We start from the raw sequence: 9,565 nt of genomic DNA on the forward strand, positions 1-9,565 counted from the left end.
GTTCGTAGTTGGAGAAGTCAACGACAGCAATTTGTCGTCATCAGCCTCTCTCTCGTACATGGGAAGAAGTTGTACAGTTTCCTGCCGTGGAGGTTGTTAGTCCATTCTTCCTTCCACTCCTGGATGATCTGGGAGATAATTCTGCAATGGTAGGGGCATATCTGCCAATTCTCTCTTCTTGGCCTTCCTTGCACCAGTATATGGCGGTTCTGTGTTTGATTATTTGAGCTTCATTTGCGATGATGTTATTTCTGTTATATAAGTTGTATATTTTAGGTAGTCTTCTCAGATTGGTCCTCATATTGCTGATTCTTGACATGTCTTTTTACAGTGCAGAGTTGTCAGCTCTACGCCTAACCCCCAATATGAATGGAGGACCGCACCTGTCGTTGGTCAGCGGATCCCTCGGATCTAGCTGGGAGGATCACATTGTAGTCCACCAACCATACCCCACTTCTGCCGATTGTGGGACGCTCATAGAGCCATGACAGGACAGCTCTGTAAATCCCAACAGAGCAAAATGTTGACCATTTCACTCTGTTGGTTGATTGGTCCGTCGAAAGAAACTATTGCGTTGTAGATTATGAATATGTATGGGTTTATAAGCGACATAGGGAGTCTGAATGTGTTCGAACCTATTGCTAACAATTTATTTATTACAGGCTCAGCTTTTGAAGTTACTAATCCATGTCATCGTTGCATATCTCGTAATTTCGCACCTAGATATTTAGCTTCCTTTATTGATCTAAGATTTTTCTCTGAGTTTTATCTGTGGGTGTTTATTAGCATTCAGCTTCCCCTTTAGGATTATAAAGTGGGTTTTCTGAGTGGCAATCGTCAATTTCGCCGTATCACACAAGTCCTCGAGAGAGTTTATCGCAATACTGGTCTATCTTTCCAACTCTTCTTGAATTACCTTCCATAACAATTGTTACGTGATCTGCAAAGTCTATTGTGCTTTTGATCTCTGAAATATTTATTTCCTATTTTTTTGAAAGATGGTTCCAAGTTTAGATTCTACAATTCGGGACCTAGAATGGATCCTTGCGTTGTTGATTTTGAGGCCGTATGAAGTTAGACATCTGATGTGCTTTCCATCTGATATGGTTTGTGGCCAATCTATGTCTCTCAAGGTCCTGAAAAGATGAGGCCAACTAGCGTTGGTACATGTAAGATGTCAGTTCAAAGCCTCACAACGCCGTCAACGTCTCTACCATCTGTGAGGGCCTCTTTTTTTCAGTTGGAAGAGGGACGCAAGGCCATTTGTACCTTACAGCCTTGCGTCGGAGAACCAACTGCAATCGACTTGATATATCGCTTGCAAATATACTCGATATATCGTAAACGTCGATTGCATCTGTGTATAACAAGATCTCGCTTTCATATCCACAGCGATCTCTTCTAATACACCATTCTTCCTTTTGAGTCTGCAAATACTGACATGTTTAAATCTAAGGTAATAAAAATTGCACAAAGCACTTAAAATACCTATCACTCAACCTACAAGCTTAAGGAATTACTTCGCAGACCCAAAAGGAAGAACCGTTAGTAATCTTACATTATGATTAGATTATATACCTACTATCTGCATTCTGCATACGTGCATACACACTGGCTATCAAGACTTACTTCATTACACACCTGCATTTGCCTGAAGTGACATGGAGTGACATGGGAAAATCTCATGGATTACTGTTATTACTGTAATTGTACTGTGGCAAACTGGCCAAGTTTACCCCAGCATAACAACAGTGGATGCTGAGCAAACATAGGACCTTCCCGACCCAGCAATATTCCAGAGCAGAGGAACTCGTACAGTGGGATCCATGAGTATTAACTTGCAAATTGTCCATCACCATGTTAATTCACTTTATTTGACCCAATAATAGCTTCAAGAATTAAAAGAAAACTCAAAATAAGCTGTTGACAAGTTCTGCACCAGGACACATAAAAAGCGATCGCTTAAAAATACATAGGATGTAAGAGAAAAATTAATGAAAATGGTCATGGACAATTTGCACGGTAATACTCATGGATCCCACTGTACTAGCTCGGAAAACGTCATGTACTATCACACTTAGTATAGGCCCATACTGACGTTGTGAAACTTCCACGATGTCTCCTACCAAACAGCAGGGAAACCTTATCGGGAGAGGTCCTACAGTTTTTCTTGCCATCAGAATAACAAGAATCTATGAGATATAGGGTGGAAACATAACGTGTAAAGTGCTTTTAATTTTTTTTTAAAATAAAAAATAAAGACTGCCTTGGCTAGCAACTATAGTGTGTTTAATATGAAAACAAGGCATAATCGTGTTACAGCAAGAATCCAAGTTACTTCAGGAAAATCCTGTGTGTTATATTTTGTTAGCACAAAATATAACACACAGGATATAACTAGTAGATAAAATAGCAGATAAAGAGAATAACTAGCATTCATTCTGCAATCTAATCTATCATGTGGGTCGACCCCCCCTGGAAATTTCCATCTACCTTTTTTAAATTTATGGCAATTTATAAACGAAGCACTTTATTTCACCTCATTTTGCGCCATTGCTTTAAAATGGTTTTGAGATATCGAATTTGGTACGAAACTTTCATAATTTGCGACACTAAAACTCTGTTAATTTGTAACTTTCACACGTTTTGAAGCTTCTTATGCTACTGCGTTTGCTGCTGCTACTGCTACTAATGTTCAAAGTAACTATTATGTAATCTTGGTTGTAACAAGTACTATATTATTCATATAATAAACTTATTGGATGCTAAAATAAACTAATAACTAAAATAAAACTGCTACTGCTGCTGCTACTAGTAGTAGTAGTAGCATTAGTAGTAATAATAATAATAATATCATAATTTAAAATACCGATAATGCAATAATTTAAAAAAATGAACCCCTCTTTGACAAACATCTGCATATGCCACTGGTCTGTATCAGAATATTCTTGAGGGGAGGGGTTGTCCTCGACATTTTCGATTCGACCCCTCTAGGAAAATTTCTGGCGACACCCATGTAATCTATCAAGCTGTATACAGCAGCGGTGATGGGATTCTATGAGTTCACTAGGCGCCATCTAACTTGAAATCTGGTTGGCAGGCTTTGGCACTCTAAGACCTGTTGGCCACAGGGTTTATCTATTTTACAGACAAGCGTCTTTGAACATATATAGCATTAATAAGGGTCACTGGTTCGAATGCCGGCCTGGGAATGGGTGTTCTTTGTGACTGTTCCATCGTCTTCATATTTGGGAATAGCCAAAAGTGGCGGAAAAGCGAAGTAATATAATAGTCCAGGGGCTTATGTCAATATTTCTATACACCGTGGGTTTTTGAATAAAGGGAATATATGATTACGGTAATATGTTGCTAGTGTGGTACACAATAAAGTACTACCAGGTGTTTTGCCCGCAATTGTGACAGAAGACCTGTGTGACGTCATAAATCAAAGATGGCTACCGCTTCATGCACTTACTAAAAAATTCCATCATAATTCCTTTAATAGTGGTTTTGGAAAACTTTTTATAGATACATGCTTTGTTTAGATTTGAAAAAGGAACAAAATTGATTCCTACAGTTTTTTTCATATCTCGCACTGTTATGGAGATGTATCTAGTGAAACTATTTCGTGCCCTTTTCTGCAAGGATGCTATGCATATTTTACACTTTACTTGACATTCTCGCATAAAGGGGGAAATTACTGCCTGTGATATTTTGTTGATTCCTACTATTGTCGCGTATTGCCTGTGTGATGCTCTGCCAGAGGCGCAACCACGAATTTTTGTCTGGGGGGAGGCAAGTACCATGATAAATGTGCCAAAATAATAATAATGCTAATAATGATAATAACAATTTTAATAATAATGCTAATAATAATAATGTTGTTATTATAACATTATTATTGTTATTGTTATTATTGATTTGCTATATTTTACTTCGCTTTTGTGCCACTTTTGGCTAATTTGCGAAGATGAGGATGTATGATGATATGATGAAATTGATGAATGGACACTCACAAACATCCATGCCCAAGCCGGGATTCGAACCCGGGACCAACGTTGTTATTATTATTATCATTAGTATTATTATTATTATTAGTAGTAGTAGTATAGTAGTAGTATTGGTGGTGGTGGTGGTGGTAGTAGTAGTAGAAGTAGTATCAAGGACTCTATTACCCTCGTAAATTATGCAAAAAGGGGGTAGAAGTTGGTGTTATAGCATTTGTGTTCGAACAAATTATTTGAATTATTTTTCAACACGTTCAATCGTTCAATCTCACATGAATAATGGAAAAGAAGCACACAAACTATTTTTGAAAGACAGGAAATGCTTGATAAATGCATTCCAAATATAATTCTTTTTTACATTAACATGTATAACTTTTATGCACGATATGTGTTTCACACATATGCAACATGGAGCGACGTGGACACTAAATTGTGTGCGTATTCAAAGTTTCCTTAATACATATTACAACATATATTATTTAAATACATTACACAACCAATTCAACCATCTCACAATAAACCAACAGCAAGCATTACATAAATTGTCTCTGAAATGTGCACGCTCCCTTTCCTCCAAACAATTGTTCATGCATTTAAGACAAAAATCAATTATCACAAGTCTTATTTCTCTGTCTAAGAATTCACAATTACAAATTGCATTTGCAATACAAAGAACAATGATGCATTGCGAGCGAAGCGACCAAGAAACTTTTTGGAGCCAATTTGTTTCCAGGCTGAAATCAATATTGATTTAATAAGGCGCAAATAATTTGCATTCTCTCTTTTACAACTTTTGTGCCTCCCCGATGGTGTAGTGGTAACATTGTCGCCTTGTGATCATGGGGTTCCATACCCGGTGGAGCCACAGTGGTTCGAATCGAACTTTAAACTGTAGGTCCAGTCCCGATTAGCCTTTCTGTGCGTAAAGCGGATTTAAAACCACAAATCAATCAATCAATTTTGCAACTTATTTTCATTTAGATCGTTCGGTGCCCAGGGCCGACTCCCACCGCTCCCCTAACTACCATTCTGAACTTGATAAGACGAAGAAAGGAAGATGTTGCGAGCGAAGCGAGCAAGAAAATTTTACGAATAGTGTTTTTATTTGCATAAAATTTGAAGTTGTGGGCAGTAATTGCCCCCTGCAGGTACACTTGGCCGTCAATGTTTGCCCCCCTTGCCCCCCTAGAACTAATTTCCGTCCAAGGTTGGGGGGGGGGGCAATGCCCCCCCTGCGGTTGCGCCACTGGTTGCATGTTAAACATTGTTGTGCTGTTTTGTGTTAGGTCACGTTCACTTATAAAATAATCTAGAATGTAAAAGAAGCCGTTTCGAACTTAATGAAAATAAATATTGAAACTGAACGTGAAGTTAGTAAATCTCTGGACTTAGCTATTTTACTTTTTTTTTTAATATAGCCATTTTGGCATCGTTGCTCTTTACCTGTATCAGTTCATTTTGAATTTAAGAACGTGGATAATTATTGTGAATCTCGTTTTATTGTGTACGTCTGATATGTTCTTGTGGTAATTGGTCATATTTCGATAGAAATTTCACCAAATCTGTGAAGTTTCCTTACTTTTCTGGTGTTTCTGCTGTGTATAATGTTTCTCGATGTTCTCGAACCGCTAAGTTTTCAGAAATAGAAAATTGTGTTTATGCTTATCATCCGGTGTAGGAGAAAGTTTCATTGTTGTTGTTTGGCTTCCTGAATTTCTAAAATCAGACGGCTACCATCCAGTTTATTTAAAATATTAATAGTTGACGTATTCATTGAAATTGTAATGTTTCACTAGAATTTATAACCGGTTAAAAACATAATGTTGTAGTTTTATCACCCAAAAAAAATTAGTCCTTTCCATCTATTGTTCTCACCCTATTTATTACATTTCTTTAAGAAATTAATAAGCCCGTGGGACGCGAGGCCCCTTCGCCCACCCTTTGCTACGCCTCTGTTGTTTTCATAATTCCTCTGATGGTCACGGTAAACTGAAGATCAGATATGAACAAAGAAATAAAATCGCATTCTCTGCAGTGGTCTCAGGTCTACTCCTTGTAGACTCGTTCCGATACAAATTTAAACTGTAGGTCCAATTCCGATTAGCCTATCATGAGCATACAGTGGACTTCTTGAGCCTGTTAAACGTGGTGATAAAAATACAGAACGATTGAGTCTTGAATATTATTAGGCATATTAATATATCCAAAACATGGAGGGGCGATCTCCCCTTTCCCCCTCCCCGTGAATCCGCGCCTGGTATTAAGGACATTATGCTCGTTGGTGTAATAAAAAGGTAAACAAGATTGAAAGAAAATAATGTATTTTGGAACATATTGGAGAAGGGAAATTCAGCCCCTGACTGCATCGAAAAACGAGACAATACTAACAAGGGAGGTTATCTAAGTGTCCCCCTCCGATTTCCATGAAATTTGGCAGGTGTATAGAGGGGCCCTATGCCCCCTGTTTCTTCCTATGCCATATTTACGTGGTTTCGGGGTCAGATCCCCACTTCAATTTCTCCTCATCTTGACGTTTGAGGGGGGGGGGAGGTTGCCCGCCAAAACAGTTTTTTAGCTGAAACACAAAAACACGTATTTCTTCCTTTAGCCCCCTCTATACACCTGCCAAGTTTAATTGAAATCGGAGGGGGACACTTAGATAACCTCTCTTGTAAGAAGAAAATATTGCTTTCAAAAGAGCTACACTGAAATATTTAAAATAAATATTAGAAATTAACAACCATCTGACATCCCCCCACACACATATGTACTTACGTACATACATACGTACCATAAGTCATGACAACTATGTCTTTTCCCGAAAGTATCTGACATCACTGGAAGTGCAGTTCAAGAAATGGCTTTCAAATGTATGTGTATATACAAGGGTTCCACATATACAATATATGAATATATAAAAATGATGTGGTGCAATAGAAGTGCTCGAAAAGTAATACTTTTGGAAGACTTTCAATCTTAACTTTTTAGATTAGGTATTGGAAACTGAACTTGACAGTATTGTTATTGCTGTGTTCCAAGTGCGAACATAAACATAAAAGTGAAGCAATAAGTACAAAAGAAAGAACATTGGATTTAAAGTGAGACGTCATTTGCGGCAGCGTAACCTATACTACAAATTGGCCGTTGTTTTACCTTACGCAATGAATCCTGTAACAACGCTGGATTTTCGTGTGGATTATTTTACTTCTATGAGTTTGCAATGCTTTCTGCATGCACGTGGTTTTGTTTACACAAGGTCTCAAGGTTGGTGATTTGAATTTTACATCTGCCTGCATAGTTACTGACGTCATTAATCTTTATTTATTTATTGAGAGAATTTATTTATTTAATTAATGAGAGAATTCCAGATACAGCACCTAGCCATTTTACACTGAAATCATCAACAATGAAAAGAACAAAAATAAAAATAACAAAATAACACTAAAATTAAGATAAATAAGTCAAGATAGCACAATTAAACATTATTTAGCGACATATTTTCTGATGCTAGACCGAAAGGCATACTCTGTGGAAAATACATCAGCATTTGATGGGAGGTCGTTATATTGTGTGGGAAGTCTGTGAAAGAGATATTTTTTTGAATTTCCAGTCTGGGCTTTACTGTGTAAAATAGATCTGTGTTACGTGTTGTCCGCATGGATACTCGAAAGTGAAATTCCTGGATGAGCATGTTGCAACGGATTTTGCCATTGACAATTTTGTATAAATAATTGAAGTCATTTAGTAAACGGCGCTGATAGGGAGTCTGTAAGTGTAGATAGGATGGGAGATGTGGTGTTGAAAAATCGCTTAATGAGGGAACCCTGTAACGAACTATAGCCAGGAAAAAGTGAAGTGCAGAATCTATTCTAGAGAGCTGAGTGGGACATGCCATGAACCAGACGGGAGAGTAGTATTCTCTTATTGGGAAAATGAATGATCTGAAGTATAAGGTGAGGGCTGAGATATTACTAATTTCGTTGAAACGATACAGACGCATAGCCTTTTTTGTCGTGCCTGTATTATGTTCTTCAAATGTGAGTTTTTGGTCGAAAACAATGCCAAGGTCTTTGTGAGAGGATACTGCTTTGATGTTATTGCCAAAGATGGAGTAAGATGACTCTATAAGGTTTGTTTTGAGAGAGAGATGGTGAGAGTACTACGTTTTTCAGGATTTAATGTAAGTTTCCAAGTCAGGCACCATGAAATAAACGTTGTTATCTCATTCTGGAGAAGATGAGTATCGTTGGAGGTGGAGATTTCTCTGAAAATTTTAGAGTAATCTGCAATTAGAGGCAGCTGTGAGATGGTTGGCAAGGTCATCGACGAATAATATGAACAAGAGGGGTCCTAGAACACTGCCCTGTGGTAGATAGAGTTCCTGGAAGGACTACACATTGTTGGCGATCGCTTAGGTAATCTGTGTAATCCATTTCCTTAAATAGCTTGATAGCTTGGTTGGTTGATTTGGTATTTTAAGTCCACTTTATGCACAGTAAGGCTAATTGGGACTGGACGTACAGTTTAAAGTGGGATCCGAACCACTATGTGCCTCCACCGGGTATCGAACCCGGGACCCCTTGATTACAAGGCGACGACGCTACCACTGCGCCACCGGAGAGGCCCAAAGAGCTGCGTACGTAATAATGTTAGTCTTATATATGTACATAACGTACAGCCTTAGTATGAAATTTTATTTGAAATACTGAAGTTCTTCATATTACTTTTTCAGTACAGCAGTAAGGTACGCGTATTTCATACTAAGGATGGGCCGAATCCAAAATATCCGAGTTAAACATAATCCGATACCCAAAGCGGAAAAAGCGATACCCGCATCTTCAGAGATTCAGACCAACCAAAGCATAGTCCAGTGGTTCCCAAAGTGTGCGCTGTGGTGCCTTGGGGCTGGCTCACATGGACGCCGCGAAATGCTATGATTGTTCCAATGTATGTGCTTATTTAGTACATTTTAATAAATATCTTGAAACACTAAGGGCGTCGTGAAACGAAAAATTTATTAATTCTGCTGTAAAAATTTTAGAAGTAAAAAATTGACTCCTTTGCACATGAATAAACTTATTAGTCCAATCACTACATAAATGTTCTATTAGAAGGAAAATATTTTCTTTGTGTAATAACCATTAAGGTAAAAAGATAAAGTTCCCCATGCGTATATCACCGTACCATGAAGGCACGGGGATGTGTGGGTAGGTCCCCACACATTCTCGATCTCGGCCATTTTGAAGGTGTGATCAGCACCACGCTCCGGTTGTCTTTACCCCCTTCCCCCAGGTATCCTTTGATTTGAGGCTGGGTGAGCCCTAGAGTCGTTTTATGCGGGGACAAGGTCGGGAGAATTCCGACTTTAGATCACCCACCCCGGGAAAATAACTATTATACCTGCCGCAAAATTAGTTTGGTATTGAGAGCTGAAGGAACACGCGTCACGGTGTTGCCATATCATGCGGTGCAGTACGCACTGCAGCCGTCTGACGCTGTGTCGAGGAAAACGTGTTATGAAAAGGAACAACAATGATGAAATGTGTTATTGTTTTTCG

This window comes from Lepisma saccharinum, chromosome 8 (genome assembly GCF_977018435.1).
Source record: "Lepisma saccharinum chromosome 8, izLepSacc3.1, whole genome shotgun sequence".
Lineage (NCBI taxonomy): Eukaryota > Metazoa > Arthropoda > Insecta > Zygentoma > Lepismatidae > Lepisma > Lepisma saccharinum.